The sequence below is a fragment of the Schistocerca cancellata genome, chromosome 2, assembly GCF_023864275.1.
Source record: "Schistocerca cancellata isolate TAMUIC-IGC-003103 chromosome 2, iqSchCanc2.1, whole genome shotgun sequence".
In the NCBI taxonomy this organism is placed as follows: domain Eukaryota; kingdom Metazoa; phylum Arthropoda; class Insecta; order Orthoptera; family Acrididae; genus Schistocerca; species Schistocerca cancellata.
The window spans coordinates 911,247,152-911,263,743 of record NC_064627.1 but is presented as its reverse complement, the minus strand read 5'-3'; positions in this window follow the sequence as shown (position 1 = coordinate 911,263,743).

Below are 16,592 nucleotides of genomic sequence, written 5' to 3'. Positions count from 1 at the left end.
TGAATAATACTGAATAATGTTTAATAAAACTATATGAATACTTTGTAACTGGCCAATGAGTGCCAATAATTACCACAATCAGATGAGTTATGAATAGTGTTTTGTAATATTCAATACTTGCTACATGTTTAGTAACTGGCCAATGAATGCCAATGATTACTATAACTAGATGAATTATGTAAATGGTATGCCATTAATTAACTCTTGCTTTGAATGATCACATTTGAATAATGCATAAAAATGGTTTGTAACTGGCCAATGAGTGCCAATGTTCACTGTAATCAGATGACTTATGAATAATATTCTGTAATACTTCATACATAGTACAGAAATGTTTAGTAACTAGGCAATGAGTGCCATCAATTACTCAAATCGGTTGATAGACTAGTGTAATTCTCAATGATGACTAGCGTGAGACTTAATGTTCTTCACCTTATGACCTAATTTCCAGAAATTACTGCAATATCCGTTTGTCCTGTCCATCCTCATGATCATGGAGCACTATATTTGGTTTTCACACTAATTCTACGTTGGTGTACCTTACAAGAGTGTGGTGTTGACACATCATGCTTTCCACCACCTTGAACAATGGAGATGTTATTATGGTCCCACTGTTTGGTGTACCTAATGCACCACCAAATTATAACATTGAATATTAATACGACATTTCAGTGTCTTGGCTACACTGATTAATACTTCAAGGAAGAGAACTTCAGATTGTCTCACTTGGTGTTGTGCTTCTGTAGAAAGATACAGACTTTCAGTGAAGCTACGTACAACCTACTGTGCTACAACCATGATGCAATCCTTCCCTTTTCTTTCCTAGTTCTTGTAAAATGGTAAAAAAAATATATACAGTGCGTGTGCACTTTATGTCTTTTATTAATATGTTTTGTACTAATTGTGTATCCTAGTTCTTGTAAAATGGTAAAAAATATATATACAGTGCATGTACACTTTATGTCATTTATTAATATGTTTTGTACTCATTGCGTATCCTAGTTCTTGTAAAATGGTGAAAAATATATACAGTGCGTGTGCACTTTATGTCATTTGTTAATGTGTTTTGTACTTATGGCGTATACATTTTGTCATTGCTTGATATGTTCTGTACTCAGTGCATGTGTACTCTATGTCATTTCATGTTCTACACTTATATATATATATATATATATATATATATATATATGTATATACTCTGTGATTGTAAACTTAGTTAATTAAAGAAAATTTGTTGCTCATGGCAAGTCCAATTCACTCACCATCGCTGCCAAATTTTAGCCCCCCCTCAGTGGAGGGTTATGTAAGAGGTCCGAGCAGATGTAATGTTATGTAAGAGGTCCAAGCAGATGTAATGCAGATGTAATTTTATGTAAGAGGGCCGAGCAGATGTAATTTCGATGTATTGCTCATGCGCTGCCTGCGATATGCAAGGTATAAGAGAATCGCTGACCAGAGAGCAGTGTTGACTGCAGTAGGTACTGTGTAGCTGTAGCATTAAGTTGTTGCTAGTCTGCACTAGTCCGGAGTCTGCTCTGGTCTGGTATGGTGTATCGTGTTGGCTGGCCGGTTGTGGTGCAGCGATGCCGGAGCCTGAGTATTATTGTATAAGGTAAACAGCAGCCTCGTGCATATCTAGTAATGTTATCTGAATTCCCATGTAAATGTTTTAAAAATGTCCTAATAATAATCTTTGTCATATAAAGTAATTTCTAACAAGCATTCATTTCAATTTAAAGAATTTACTAATTTCTCCAATCCATGATCATTCCGATTGTTGCAAAAGAAAAATCAGTTGATTCCTTTCATAAATTACCAATCTATCGGCCAGCATTGCACAGAGCTGTGCCGGAAAAATTTATTGTAAGAGCAGATATATTCAACAATTTTATTGAGGTAAGAATTTTTCCTTTTTTATTCAGAATGATCTTACAGGGCCATGACGCAGCACTGCTGTCGTCCAAAATTTACCAGGTTACTGAATTTATTTTTTATTACGAGGTTTAGGAATTTTTCTGTTTCAAGCTTACATTAGATGAGAAAAGAATTTTGTGGGTGCATTAAATGGGAAACAAATTTTGTGGGGAGGTTAAATGTGAATGAATTCCTGTAGGGAGGTTATAAATGGGAACCAATTTTGTTCTGAGGTTATTATTTATTCAATTTTTGTGGGGAGGTTGCACAAAAATTAGAATCATTAACCAAATAATATTTATTATATTTTTGTGGGGAGGTTACAAGGTGTATGATCCACAGCAGACAGAATTGATCGAAACACTTCTAAGAAGGTCAGCTCGTTTTGTATTTTCGCGAAATAGGGGAGGGACTGCCCGGGCATGATACGCTAATTGGGCTGGTAATCATCAAAACAAAGACTTTTTCGTTGTGGCAAGATTTCTCATGAAATTTCAGTCGTCAACTTTCTCCTCAGAGTGTGAAAATAGTTTGTTGGCACCCACTTACATTATGAGGAATGTTCGTCATAATAAAGTAGGAGAAATTACAGCTCGCAAGGAAAGATAAAAGCGTTTGTATTTCCTGTGCGCTGTTCGAGAGGGGCACGGTAGAGAAATAGCTTGAAGATGGTTCTACGAACGCTCTGCCAGGCACTCAAGTTTGAATTGCAGAGTAAACATTTAGATGTAAATGCTTCACAAGCAGTCGAGGAGGGTTCTGTCCCGCATTTATAACTTCTTCAAATGTGAACCTGAAAGCGATACTTCTATTTTTGACATTTTGAAGACTCAAGAACGAATTGCAGAAGCATGTGTCGGCAAGACAATTGTACAGAGAACTGAAAAACAGAAGTGTCGGAGCTGTAGAAACCTCAGGAAAATTTGTTTTCGTGTCCCCTGAAGACTATCGAAATCGCAAGAAACCTGTAACACAATAGACTGTTTTGACAACGATGTTTCAAAGTGCTCCGTGTTTGAAATGTATAGAAGAAGTGAATAAACAACATCACAAAAACGTTTTACAGTTACGCCTGAGCTAATTTACTTCAAAGGTAGAGCTTCGTCAATGTAAAGAATTTTAAAATACATTGGTTTTAAACATGTTAAGACGAGAGTTTTTAACATAGACATAGTTTTTGACATAGAAGCAGCATGAAGCATGTATGTTATAAAGATGCATGATACAGGAGTAGGAGGTAGTTCTACAGTGTATTACCTTGATGAAACATGGGTGAATCGGAATCATTCCATGAATACCTGCTGGAAGATGAGTGATGGTACTGTCGGTTTTAAAGTTTCCTTAGGAAAAGGTTCTCGGATACTTATTCTGATTTGGTTGCTGAGAGTAAACTTGTATTTAGGCATAAGAAAGACAGTAGTGACTACCATTCAGACATGAATGGTGTCACTTTCAAGATTGATTAATTGAACAATTCTTGCCATACGTAGCTTCAAAGTTGGTCATTGTAATTACCGTGCCAGTTATCATTCAGCTGTTACAGAAGAATGACCAAGTACGAGCACCAGGAAAGGGGGTATTGTGCTCTGGCTAAAAAATAAAAATATTCCGGACGATATAAGCCAGCTGAACTCCTGCAGTTGGTTAACTTATAAAATTCACGCGACAGAATGTACAAATTTGACTCACATTTGAATGTCGTCACTCAGTTTTCCTTTTACCCACGTATTAATGTCAGTATAATCCGATAGAATTAATTTGTACACAGGTAACAAGCAATGTGGGGAAAAAATAAAACATTCAAGGTAACAGACACTGAAAGGCTTGTGCATGAAGCAATAGACAGCTTCCCCCTTCAGCGTGGGCACACTGTGTACGTCACGCTGAAAAGTTTCAAAAATAAGACTTCCACAGGGAGGTGAAGATGGATAAAACCCTTGAACATTATCATCCTAAATTTTCAATGAGATGGTTCGGTCATGGACTTAGATAGCAGATGGTATTACAATGTAGACTTTGAAATAAAGTAAAATAATGATCTTTCTTGGTTTTAAAGACAATGTTTTTGTCAACATATGAATTGCATGCACTGTACATGAGAACTTCATAGCTTTTATTGATTAGGACTATGTAGCCTTTGAAGTATTCAGACGGTTACGTTCAACAAATTGCCAAAGGAGAAGTTAAGCTTTTTCCAGCCTTTTGTATAACTTGCGAGAATGCGGCTGGATAAATTCGTCATAAACTCCAGTATTTCGACACGAAAACCCCTGTTACTTTCATGGAACGAATTGGAAAATGTCTTAAAATGAAAGGGAGAGTTACCTGTCGAGATATAAGTGGTTTTCGACGTTACCGGTCAGCATTCCATCGAATTACTCACAAAAGATGGTTAATTGTTAGCTTGTTTAATCGATCGTAAATGCGTTCTCCCATTGTAATGTCGAACGAGTTAGTTTAAACTCATAATGCCTGTTGAAACTGAAAAATATTATAACATACTGACATTTTTTTACAATGATTTACATTGAACAGTAGTAAAACACACCTGCATACGCGCATTACATACATTCAAAAAATTAAATGTCAAACAAATATACTGATTTCGGTTTGAGTTTCCGCTGATCTTGTCGTTAGACAGTCGTCGTTTTGAGAAAAATTGTTCTTGACATCTTCACAAAGCTGTAGCAGCTGTTCTCGCCTCTCGACATCACACAGACAATTACTTTGTAGCAGTGGACACAACCTCAAGACTCACAAGTAATACAGTATTTCTCTCATTTAGACGAATGATCGAAATCTGTTTAAAAACGTATTATTCCCTCATAGATTTGAACTATAATACGATGTACCGACGGCAAATGAACATGACTGTTGTCCGCTGCAACACAACTCGGCAACATGGAGTTCGTTTCCACTCACTCTGCCGCCAGGCATGCGCTAAACTCATCCGCTCCACGCCTCCCTATCGCTCCGTCTCTATGAGCGGAAACACCGGCCTACGTGCAATGAGCTATAGAGGTTTATACCCAGTGCCACCAGGTGGTAGCACACTGCCTCAGACTTTTGTCCCAGTTCGCTCGCCATAAATCCTATTAGACCATAACACCCACATCTCAGATATGCTAATTCACTCACTCTATCCTGTAGTAAAATTAGATAGGACGTCAGTATTTTTTTAAAGCTGTACAGGCAGTTTCTGAATGAGTTATAGCATATTAAGTTATGAATTTTGTCATACAGTAATCCTTTTGATGCGCAGAGTATCATAAGGGCCTATAGCACACCATTGATTGTGAGATTGTAGCATTTATTCATGCTTCTGAAAGCTGTTGATCTTGAGTCAGGTTTATCTGTACTGTTCCTCACGTTGTATATATGAAAATTAACAAAAAGCTGTATCACTGGTTTCTGTGATATTCACTTAAATGTGCGATCAACGGCAGTGTGCTGTAGGCCCTTATAAATCTCAGCGCCTTATTTGTATTTTAGTCACGTCACCATGTTGGTAGACATTAGTACTTGGGTTTAACTGCACTTTCCCCATATTCTACCAATAAATCGAAGTCTACCGCCTGCTTTACCCACAATTGGGCCCATGTGATCATTCCATTTCATATCCGTACAAAGTATTACACCCAGGTATTTGTAAAAGTTGGTCAAGTCCAGCTGTGACTCATAGATATTATTGTTATAGGATACTACGTTTTTTCGGTTTGTGAAATGCACAGTTTTACGTTTTGAACATTTAAAGCAAATTGCCAATTTTTGCACCTCACTGGAAACTTATCAAGATCTGACTGAATATTTACGCAGCTTTTTTCAGACTGTACTTCATCATAGATAACTGCAACATCTGTAAGCGTCTGAAGTTACTACTAATATTGTCTGAAATGTCATTGATTTATTACATAACAGCAAGGGTCCGAGCATATTTCCCTGGAGCACACCTGTAGTTACTTCTACATCTGATGATGACTCTCCATCCAAAATAACATGCTGTCCTTCCTAGCAAAAAGTCCTCGATCCAGTCATAAATTTCACTTGGTACCCCATATGATCATACTTTTGACAATAAGCGTAGTAGGTGTGGTACTGAGTCAAATGCTTTTTGGAAATCAAGAAATGCTTCATCTACCTGATTGCCTTGATCCAAAGCTGTTAGTATGTCATGTCAGAAAAGTGAGAGTGGGTGTCACATGATCGATGTTTTCGGAATCCATGCTGGTTAGCACTGAAAAGGTCTTTCTGTTCAAGATATATCACTTTCTTTGAGCTCAAGTATATGTTCTAAGATTCTACAACAAATCGATTCCAAGGACATTGCACGGTAGTTTTGTAGGCCACTTCTATAACCCTCATGTAGGCGGGTGCAACATGTGCCTTTTTCCATGAACTAGGCACAGTTTTTTGTTTGAGGGATCTACGATAGATCATAGTTAGAAGAAGGGCTACCTCAGCCGCAGATTGAATATAGAATCTGACGTGATTCGATCTGGTCCTGGAACTTTGTTCACTTTTAACGATATCAGCCGTTTCTCAACTCCGCTGACACTAATTTCGTTTACCTTTTTAGTGGTAAAGAGATTAAATATGAGCAGTCCTCCTGGATTTTCCTTCGTAAAGGAAAATTTGAAAACATAGTTAAGCATTTCAGCATTCATCTTGCTACCCTCAATTTCAGTTCCTGTCTCGTTCGTTAGGAACTGGACACTAACTTTGGTGCCACTAACCACCAGAATTTCTTCGGGTTTTGTGAAATATCATTTGACAATATTCTGCTACAGTAGTCACTGAAGGCATTGCAATGTACCAGGGAGAACCGTGCTCAAATAAAAACCTGTTGAGCCTATGAAACTTCAGTAGCAGAAACCAACGCTACTTTTCCACCGAAGGGGCAAGTAAAAACCTAAATTTAACAGATGGCGCACCTACTAAGGAGAGCAATTACCCATCGTTGCATTTACATCCTCATGTGCATGGTATAGTTTTACCAAATGGTAAATTAATCTCAGTCAGTGAATTATGAAAAACACATTAACACATCATCAATACAATATTATTCCAAGTACAGATTGAATTGGTCACATGTCTGGCAGTGCATGGAAAGCAGCTTTCAGGCAATGACATATATGCGAATCCAAAAAAAAAAAATTATGTAGTGCTCAAAAGACAACTGTCTACTGGCATTTCAGAAGCAATGAAATATATATTTCAGACCTAACCTCAAAACAGACTTCCAAAATGCCACATTCTGCGCCCATACCTGGGCAGCACTTTGCCACCTTAGAACCCACCTAATCGTCATCCACCGGCGAAAGACCCCAAAAACATCCCTGCATGCTCTCAGCTCAATGAGTCATGTGACCACTGCCCTAGTCAAAAGTCCATCTGCGGCCAGCCACATTTGGCCGCAAACGGTCGTTTATATTTAACATTTAATATTCGTTAAAATTATTAGTAACAGAATTTAAAATATTCTTTAATTCATAATTATTATAAAATTCACTTTTTTGTTTTAGATCGTTAAATCGTTTTGACACTGCATTAGTCAAATGTTATTTTTATTTTTAATACAAATTTCTACCTCCTCATTGAAAATGCAGTCAGATCTTATATGGAGTAAAGCAGAACTATTTCATTATAGATGACATGTCTTGGCTCTTTCTTTTTCCTAAATCATTTTTCTCTCTCGTTGGAAAACTCTTGGCGAAATTTCCATCAATACTTATGTTCCAGCATTTGGTGCCACAGCTGTGATATGTATCATGTATCATCATGCAACATTGCCCCCTGTTATCTTACAAGACTCTCACTTTATGAAGACATTGCCTCAGTAATGGCTGCATGAAGCAGCACCAAGACTTCCACTTCCATACTATGGCTGCATGTGTTGAACAACTCAGCATTGAAAGAATATATATATATATATATATATATATATATATATATATATATATATATATATATATATATAAGCAATTACATGTCACAACTTAAGTGATGTTTACATTCTAAACATGTCTACAAATTGCAATAATAATTAATCTCTCTGTGCATTAATGGAATCCACCTAAACATAATTGCATGTCTTCAATTCTCAATGTCATTACACATCACTTCACTGGCTATGCCCTCAGTGCAGTCTTCCAATTGCTTGCACATCATGGACCTTCTCCTTGAGCCCCAGTTCCATCTGTGCATCAGTAAGACCATCCCTCTTGCATTAAAGTACAGCTACCAGTGCATTGTACTCCTCGTCAGCCAAGCCATGCCCTGACATATGTCAAACAAATAATCCAAAACAACAGTTATTTATAACTGTGATGCCATGGCTTTCCAGTGATCAGGCTACTGAAATCCTTCCTACATCAGCTCACAAGTGAAACATCTTAAGGACAGTTGGACAAAATTTATTCTTGTACTTAAGTATACATATGTCCAAAGGTATTACAGCTAAAATAGTAAAACTTGAGACTATTATGTACAACATAATGCTTAATGTTTTGTGCAATTTTTGTTTGAAAATGCATATCGACATACATTTTATAACGATTTGAATTTTTAATTACGATTGTTTCTGTAATGTACCTTTTTGTATAAATTAATCAAGCAATAAAACTGGAATTTCACATTTTACATCTGCATAAGAGGCCAATAAAACGTGAGGAACAGATTTTTGTTTAAGGTCATAGGTGTTTTGAAATTAATTTTTCAGTTTTGTCTCACACAGTCCTGCTCTATTTTTCTCAAATTTTAAAAGATAACTTTTCTCAGAGAAAAGTTAACATTAAAATGCAGCATAGGATTATTCAGGATGTTAGCTTTCATATCCTGAAAAAAGGTACATTATAGCTCAAAAAAGTCGGTTTATTGCAATTTACATTTAAAGTTTTTATTTCAATTTTTGACAATATTACTTTATCTCTAGTAAATAATGCTGTCCCTGTCCATAATCTTTATTCTCCTCCTAATCTTCCTGGAGTAATCTCTTCCCATGCCTGTTTGCCTGGCAAACTTTTGCATTTTTTCTTCTACTCCCCGAGCTTTGTCCAGCCACACTTCATCGATACTTCTGAGTATCTTCAGAGTGAATGCACCTGGTTGGAAACCTAGTCTCTGCAGGCTCTTAATACCACCTACATTTCCACTATTTAACACTAGACAGGCATTATATACAGCTATCCTCACAGCAATTGAGGACACAAATACTGTTTTTGGACAACGCACCCATATAAGATGCTTGTGGCTCTCATTTGTATTCTGTGTTGTCCCATGTACACATGTTTTCAGCAGTTCAGATGAGCTAAGTACTTGAAGTTGGTTTTAAAAATCTAAAATAAGAAGTGGCAAACCTTGTTTGTGGGTGTATGGCTTCCCACTGGCTTCTGCCTGAAGATATTTGCGCCTCAGTATGTCACAAAGGGAATGTTAAGGATTACCATGTGTGGAAAGTTTGTGATAGAATATTACCTACTCACGAAATTCGACACCTCCTCAAATTTTTGAATGTGCGTCAACTGTTACGACCCATTTCCAGCAAAACAGGTTGATACATGCAAAAGCATGTACTATTTAAAAAATTGTTTATACAAAGGAACAAGCAAAGATAATCTTACTCACAGCCTTCTAGACTCATCTGCAGTTCATTTCGATCGTGTGAACAAAAAAATAACACACACAATATTTCTAGCGTAGGGAAAGTGTGAATCACAGCATAGAAGGAGGGGGCATGGCAGGCGTAGACACCCAATCAGACTTTTTTTAAAACATATTTGTAGCCAGATTTCGATTACGAAACTTTTCGATGTTACTCTTTCAGATTCAATATAATAAATTATGCAATAAAAATTCGAACTTTTAGCAATTTTCCCCATATCTGCTCTTAATGCACAGTGCAAAGCGCACAGATAAACTTTAAACAAATGCTGATTCCTCATGAATCAATATCAGAATTACGGCCACAGACTTCACAACTGATAAACATTTTGTTTAAATATATAAATTATCTGTTATTTTTTCACCAAAAACTCAGCTCATTGCATACATTTGTACTACGCTCATCAACTCTTTCTTTTTTATCAGATTACACAAACATTTTTCCTTATTAAGACAACATATCATTTGTGGCTACTTTGCCACTGGCACACCTCCCACGAACCTGTCTCAAGATCTGGGTGTCAATTTCCTTGCCATGTTAAGAAACAACCTATGCCCCCCCCCCCCACCCACTACAATCTTTCTTCCTATACCTGAGTATAATTCCTGAATATAATTCCTGAAGAAATCCCTAAAATCATAACTACATTTACCCTATATACACCAGAATACTTCCAACATATCATACAATTAACAATACACATTTCAACTCTCATACATTTACTTCTCTGCATTTTTAACCTATTCTGCTACTTATCTATCCAAATACAAGTGAAGTCTTTCTCTAGAAAGCATGTTATAATTACCTTCGATAAAACTTGTTCTTCCACTTCCACATCAGTGTAAATTTCATTAATAACACTTCTATTACAATATCTATTTACAGTTCTTTATTTGTGTAGCCATATTGTTCGTAGTTGCTTTACGGTTCTTGAGGTTATTTTCGTTCTGTTGCTTTCACTCGGTGAAGCGAAATGTGTCTGGTGAAAAAAAAAAAAACACACATTTTTTATAGTTGCAACAACAGAACGAAAATGCTCTCAAGAGTTTACCATTTCACATAGTCAACATTAGCACCCCCTTCACCAAGTAGTACACCCCTTGATACTGGCAAATATATAGAATTCGAAGAACATCAACTCTATCTGCTAGATTACCATCAATAACCTTAGCATCAGACACAAGCTCTCTTTGAGCTGGACAACATAATAATAAACAAAGAATCCTATCATCACTAACTCTCCTTGAATATACTATGTAATAATAAATGAAGAGTTTATCACAAACCTACAAAAACATGCTCCCTTTGAACATACCCATATGCAATAACTTTTATGCCACTAACTAAATCGCGTCTCAGCTCCTTTCCACACTTCTCCCCACTTCTTGCAACAGTCTCCAGTCACTGGAGAAACTCGCGCTTCGAAAACGCCACAGCATCGTCTGCCACCACTTCGCGGGAAACGAAATACCTCGAGTATAAGCCAATGTGGTGTATTCGCATATCTGTGACTATGATTTGGATCTAAAGTGTGGTTATGGATAGTACGTATGCTCAGATTGCGAATCTAACATCATGAATAAAGACAAGGGGAAATGAATTAGGCGTCCTTCCTCTTCCGTAACATGAAAAATATATTAGTTATTCTTTCTTAAATGGACTGCGCAGAAAATCATTCGCCAGAACGGAATAACTTTTTAGTAATACCAGATGATATTAACAGCTTGCCGGCGCGGGTTAGCCGTGCGCTCAACATCGTCATATCACGGACCGCGCGGCTCCTTGCGCCGTCAGTTCGAATCCTCCCTCGTGCATGGATGTGTGTTAGGGTAGGTAGGTTGAAGTAGTTCTAGATCTAGGGGACTTATGACCTAAGCAGTTTGGTGACATAGTCCTTATTAAGAGCCATTTTTTGAATTTTCGCGTAAATTTTCTTTACAGAAACGGCCGTATCTTTAGATTACGTTGACATAGCTCACTTTTTTACACCACCAAGGACCGTATACCGCAGGAAGTGCGATACATTTTCGCTTATTATGTCCATCCGTACTCGAGGTAAACGGGTTTTAAGGGTTGGGTAGACAAATAGACGGTCAAGAAAGTGAGACTAGTAGGGTTCCATTTTTACCGATTTACATGACGAAATCCTAACAACGAAAATAGCTACCACAGTTACTGAAGATGGCCGCATAATAATTTCCCCTACTCTTTATTCGAAATGTCGCAGTTGCAGTCGATACACCAGCATATTAATCGTAGCTACGCTTTCGATCCAAATCACGTTTACAGGAATGCAAATAAAATTCATGTGCCTATACATGTGGTAATTCAGATCCCTTATTAATGCCACCGCTTTTTAGATGTGCGAGCATTCTTATTGCTAGCTACCTTAAGGAACACTTCGGCTAATGAACGTCTTCTCGTCTTCTGGCTGTGGCACGTCTAATGGAGAATTCGAAACATTGTAGAATACGTTTGCCAGCTACGTCGCCGTTTATTTGCTGGGGTGGTGCAGAATTATTTATTCGCTAATAACAGTTTTTTGTTATTTCGATAAACATCCCGAATGATTGTCACATAAGCGGTGACATAAAGGTAGATAATTCAGTCGAGAAAGCTCTACGCAACAGAAACTGCAGATCATTTTTCCATTTTCATTACGAAATTGCCGGCTTATTCATGTCTGGGGTAATAATAGAGGGTTGTCTGCTAGCGTAGTGAAAGGTGTTTGCTACTGCAAGGGAGGTCTGGTTTGTTTTTGGTTCTAATCTCGATGGCGGCAGATAGATTATCAGTAAAGGAATTTTACGAAATTCTCGCGCCCCCAATACGTTTTATTGTTACACTTATTCTGTACCAGCGCCCCGTGGATGTCGATATGAAACTCTTGTAGAATTTCACACTTGTTACTGCGTACTTTTTCCTCTTCTGTCAATAACTGAATTGACTTAAGTGTGGAACCTAATGATTTGTAACTGAATTTCTTTATGAATCTTCACGCATTGCTAAATTTGCACACTTTCATGGTAGGTCAGCAACGGTAGTCCAGTATAACTGGTCTGAACGTTGACACAGACCATTTCGCGGCCGAATGTGCATAATATTTTGCTAATTCGTAACGATCTGGGGTGCTTTGTCTTACTAAACCAGTTACGTTATCTCGATAAGCTGAAATTCATTTTTATTAGCACAGTTCCATTTAGGTGTTGTGGTTAACACATTAATCAGCACTCATTAACATGGTGAAAACAGTCTGACAAATTTCGGATAGTTTTTCAATTTCATGCCTGTGCGTAGTATGTTGGTAGCACTTCGTCGCCTTGCCTGTTATACTGTGTAGCAGACTTCAAAGCTGTGCGGATCAGCGTAACGAAAAGGCGAGGGGTCTCGCTCGTTTTATCCACGACTGTACTTAACTCGTGGTTGCTGCGATGCTGCGACGTCGACTCTTACTGCGACACTTGGAGCGGTCGACGATACGAACGATGCATTGGCGACATGGAAACTATGTGCGACGAACAGTGGCGACAGCGGGAAGAGTTAGGCCTGGGCGTAGCTTGGACGCGTGAGTGCGGGCCAGACTACAGTGCGGAGACGACCGGGCGACGGCCCCTGCGTGTGTGGCACAACAAGCCAGAACAGCGACACCGACCGGCGCCGGTATGGTTAGCGGCGTATCGCTGCAGCTGCCACGTGGACTGGCGGCTGCACGAACACGGCAGCTCTGCGAAATTCACGTGGACCAGCGACGTCCCCAATTCGTGAAACAGACTGATGCACAAAATGTGGCCGCACGAACTGGGCATACACTGCGGAGAGTTTTATGCTGCAGCCTACCGTTATTTCAGTGTTCACATATGCACAATTATTGCACCGCCAACTTTTACAGCAAATGCACTCCATAACTCTCAGCTCCCACACTAAGTGTTCGCAGGCCTATACATTTCCTGGAACTCTTAATCCCGAAATACTTATTGAGTGGAAGGGAAACAGTCCAATGCAGGACGAGCTTACCCAGTTGCAACGAACCACGGAAGTTACGTGCACTAATAAACACCTGTTGACCTTGTGAAATTTCAGTAACAGAAATCAACGCTACTTTTCCACCGAAGGAGCAATTGAAAACCTGAAATTAACAGATGGCTCGTCTACTGCGGGGAGCAGTTGTGCCGGCTGGTGTGGCCGAGCGGTTCTAAGCGCTTCAGTCTGGAACCGCGCGACCGCTACGGTCGCAGGTTCGAATCCTGCCTCGGGCATGGATGTGTGTGATGTCCTTAGGTTAGTTAGGGTTTAAGTAGTTCTAAGTTCTAGGGGACTGATGACCACTGTTGCATTTATGTCCTCGTGCGCATGGTATAGTTTTATCAAATGGCAATTTAATCTCAGTCAGTGAATTATAAAAAAAAAAAAAACACGTTAACACTTCGTCAGTACGATATTATTCCAAGTACAAATTGAATTGGTCATATGCCTGGAAGTGTATGGTATGGAAAGCAGTTGGTACACAACTACGTATATGCGAATCCAAAAAAAGATGTATTTCAGTCATAACGTCAAAGTAGACTTTTAAAATACCATACTCAGATCACATACTCGAGCGGTACTTTGCCGCCTAAACATCCTCACCCGATCGGCATTCACCGGCAAAAAAAACCAGAAAACATCCGGCAAGCTCTCCGCTCCGTGAGTTACCGTTGTCAAAACTCCATCTGCGGCCAACCACATTTCGTCGCAAATGGACATTTATACTAAACATTTAAATCATATCATTAAAATTATTTATCTCAAAATTTAAACAATGGAAAATCCAGGACGGAATGTAACAATATTATGAAATGGATAGTTGCTACTCCCAATATAGCGGAGATGCTGAGTTCAGATAGGCACAACAAAAAGACTGTCACAAAATAAGCTTTCAGCCAACAAGGCCTTTGTCAAAAATGACAGACACACACACACACACACACACACACACACTCACAGAAACGCAACTCACACACACATGACTGCAGTCTCAGGCAGCTGAAGCCAGACTGCGAGCAGCAACTGCAGTGCACGATGGGAGATGCAACTGCTAATTAAGACTTATTTTAACATTGTATGTGGTCGTTCTGCTGGAAGTCAGAGTATAGCTTCCCCTCCCGTTGCTGCTGCTCTGTCATCAACTGCATTAACGATACTCCGAACTTCCTGTGCTCGTAGGAGATCTCGTTCTGGGCGAACTTCAGTTTGATCATCATGAACCAGAGTTCCGGTTTTTCTAGTATGAATCGTGGTGTCTGTATTTTCATCTGTTGCTCGTTTTCATCGTGCTGCTAGTGTCTACTAACTGATGTGTGCTTGTCGTTGGAGACGTTTTCGTCTCTAATACCAACTGAAGTTCTTCGAACGGCTCTGTGTCTGTCATGGAGACTTACTAACTGCATCTCCTGGATTTTCCGTAAAGCCTCTGGACTCGATAATCTCCGTCGGTACAAGCTGTGCAAACTGTCGTTGTACCATTAGAAACTGCGTGTACTGAATACGACGGAACCACTCTATACAAACACTCCATCGAACAACTAACGTTAGCTTTATTGGTCGCAACCACAGTAGACAGCCGTAAATACACAGCTTGTTCGATCGTTCCCAGCTTGGAATTCAAAATTCACATGCACGTACTAACTACGGGTAACGCTCGTTTCACAATTCCCGCATGCACGAAGTAACTACGGGTAACGCTCGTTTCACAGTTCCCGCAAACGTGACGTCATTTTGACGTTACACACAATATCGACGACCGCACGGTTGGCTGTCGACTTTCGTTAGCATTCGATACGGACCTCTCACAAGAATTCATACAAGCGTACCGGAGATTTACAAAAACACGTCATTCTTCGAATGATTTATTATAATTATTAAGCAATTGAAAATCCCGGATGGAATGTAACAATACGAGAGAAGGAAATTTGCTACTCACCATATAGCGGAAATGCTGAGTCGCGATACACACAATAAAAACATTCACACAATCATAGCTTTCGGCCATTACGGCCTTTGACAGCAGTAGACACACACACACACACACACACACACACACACACACACACACACGCAAGCGCAATTAACTTGCACACACGTCTGCAGTCTCAGAGAGCTGAAACTGAGTGCACGACATACAAAAGTTAGAGAAGCTGGACAAACTGCAGTACCACTGTATACGGCCCTGCTTAGGAGTAATGAAATCTACAGCAACAAATGCATTCCTGGTGGAAGCGCAAGAGATTCCCATCCTTATAAGGACGAAGGTGCTCATGGAACGCTACTTACTTGAGAAATTATCATGCTCACATCATCCAGTTCACCAGATTTTACGACTCTGCCTTCATTCTACACAAAATTGGAGCAGAAAGCCTTTTGATTTCATTCCGACATATAATGATATGGCAGATGAATGCAAAGATACTGCAACAAGTACGCGATGGCCTATTTACCAACATGACTATTTCTTAATTAGCGATCGCGTCTCATTCCAAACGATAGAGGGAAAGTCTGACTTCTTGGAGACAATTACAGCACTGCAAAAACAAATGGAGGAAACAAGACAATCGGTTATCTACATATACTGATGGATGAAAGACAGCACGAGAGGACAACACTGGATGTGCTATATTTAGTCCACAACTGCAGATGGCCGAAAAATACAAATTACCAGCAACTACTTCTACCTATCTGCCCGAAACAGTCGCAGTGTTAAAGGCTATACAGTAGTAGTGTACGATTGAGAAATACACATCCTACGTAATATTATAGACTCGAAAAGTGTACTTCAAGCAATATCAAATATAAAAATCTCAAAAACTACCAATGAGTAGCTATTCCAAGTTCGTTATTGTTATTATGAATGTCTCAGAAGGCAGAAACAAATTGCCTTCGTGTGGATGAAAGCCCATTGTGATATTTCCAGGCAATGAAAGCAGATCAGCTGGCAAAGCTGGCTACGAGTAACGGGGCAACACTAGACATAAAGCTTCCGTAT